The sequence below is a fragment of the Nyctereutes procyonoides genome, unplaced genomic scaffold, assembly GCF_905146905.1.
Source record: "Nyctereutes procyonoides isolate TBG_1078 unplaced genomic scaffold, NYPRO_anot_genome, whole genome shotgun sequence".
In the NCBI taxonomy this organism is placed as follows: Eukaryota; Metazoa; Chordata; class Mammalia; order Carnivora; family Canidae; genus Nyctereutes; species Nyctereutes procyonoides.
The window spans coordinates 25,041-27,111 of NW_026575162.1; the positions used below are offsets into that span (position 1 = coordinate 25,041).

The 2,071-nt window shown below is 38.1% G+C and overlaps 1 non-coding gene across 1 annotated transcript; it reads left to right on the forward strand.

The window, feature by feature from the left end:
- Positions 1-928: 928 nt before the first annotated feature.
- Positions 929-1,125, forward strand: LOC129503021 (U2 spliceosomal RNA). Its single transcript, XR_008663101.1, has one exon. It is a non-coding gene; the product is annotated as a U2 spliceosomal RNA (small nuclear RNA).
- Positions 1,126-2,071: the final 946 nt, after the last annotated feature.

Here is a 2,071-nt window from a genome sequence, read left to right on the forward strand (position 1 = left end):
GGAAAAAGGAGAATGGATTTTGGTGAATAACTAGATAGTCCTACCATACCACATGAAGCCAGATTATCCCCTACATTGTTTTTTGGGAAGCATTTATACACTTTGCTCTAAATGCAGGGTTTTTTTGTTTTTGTTTTTTTTTTTAATATGTGGGATTTAAGAAGCAAAACAAATGAACATAGGGGGGAAAAGAGAGGCAAACCAAGTAACAGACTCTTAACTGTAGAGAACAAACTGATAGTTACTGGAGGGCGGAAGTGGTGGTGGTAGGGATTGGGGATGGAGACTGGTTAAATGGGTGATGGGTAATGAGGTCACTTGTGATGAGCACTGGGTGTTGTATGTAAGTGATGAATCACTAAATTCTACGTCTGAAACTAATATTGTACTGTATTTTGAGTAGCTGGAATTTAAATAAGAACTTGAGAGAAAAATAAAATACAACACTTGTATCTTTAAATAAATAAATAAATACACACAGTTTTTCTAGGCTGGGACTTGTTTTAGTATCACACATTATCCTTGAGATTAGTGAAATTTAACACAATCATGTCCTGAGATTAGGATCTTCAGTTCTTGTATAATATTGTCCCTCAGAGGGGCAATAAAATCATCAACATCCCCAATTTTAAGCGATACATTTTTATTCTTCATTTTTGACATATTAATCCATGGATGGTATCTACATTATTTTAATTAGGGCACTCTACTCATTTTCCATCATTACCTCCTGTCATGCCATTTAGAACTGGTTGATTGGGGAGTCAATGCCTTGTTTTCTTGGCCTTTCTCTTGTCCATGTATCAGGCTTTTAGAATAGTGTCTTCCAGTGAGAATTGAGTCTATAATCACACAGTGGGTGTCAGGAACTTTCTAACTGTCCTGAAAGCAATATCAATGCTAAATTAAGAGCCAAAAAATAATCACCAATGCTTCTTAGCCTTTTGGCTAAGATCAAGTATAGTATTTGTTTTTATCAGTTTATGTCTGATATGTCCTCTGTTGCAGGACAATATATTAATGGGTTTATGCAGCAGGGCAATAGAATAGGAGCTTGCTCTGCACACTTTATGCATCAACCTGTCAACCTGGTGTCATGATACTACTAGGGAAGGTGCACTCCCTCAGGGTTAAAAAAAAAAAAATCCGAAGTTTGAGGAAGATACTTCCAGAAAGGGCTGTATTGGTTCCTTTGAGAAATGGTGGCAATACCTGGGGCACCCAACAGTTAACTTAGAAAGAGGCAAATCAGCAAAGTACTTTAGAAAGGTTGCTTTGCTTGGCCCACCTTTCTTTTGATTTGAATATATCTATACCATCTGTTTGGTTGGAGTGTTTGAGCAGATTCCCTGAATTTCATTCCAACTGCCCTTGCCTTAATCCTGGACCTCCTTTGCCTCCTTATGACAACACATCTAAAATTTCCCTGCCTTATTAATCTTTCTCCCTTATTCATCCTGCAGAGGATGGCCATTATCTTTTGAAAGTGCAGTTCATATTAGGTCTTATTCTTGCTCAGACACCTTTGGTACCAATGACACTCTCCATCTCCAAATCACAGCCCTACCTTACCTTTTCTCTGGGTTCTTCCCTCATACATGCTCTGATCTAGTCTGACTGGTGCCCTTTGTGTTCCCAGAACCTGTTCTGTGCTGTCCCACATCCATACTCTTATGAATGGAGTTCCCAGTATCTAGATACCTTCTCATTCTCATTTCTCCTCCTCAAAATCTACCCAGTTTTTAGGACCCAAGTAAAAATCGATCTCTTTTATGAAGTCTGCATCTTTGTTTCTGATTAAATAAATCTTTCTCTTGCTTGTTTGTGTAGCACTTTGTACCAGTTACAGTCTGCTTTGTGTCTCATCTTCTACGTTAGACTACAAGCTCCTGGGAAGTAGGTATTTTGTGAGCCTTCCTATCCACTTCCCACAGTGTCCAGTATCACACCTTATTCAGCAAAGATGCTTAGAAATGCTTATTTGGCAAAAATTAAAAGTAGAATGTGACATCAACTGTATAAAGACCTTTTCCTCGAATTAATCTGGGAACTAAAAATAAACCATCCTCAA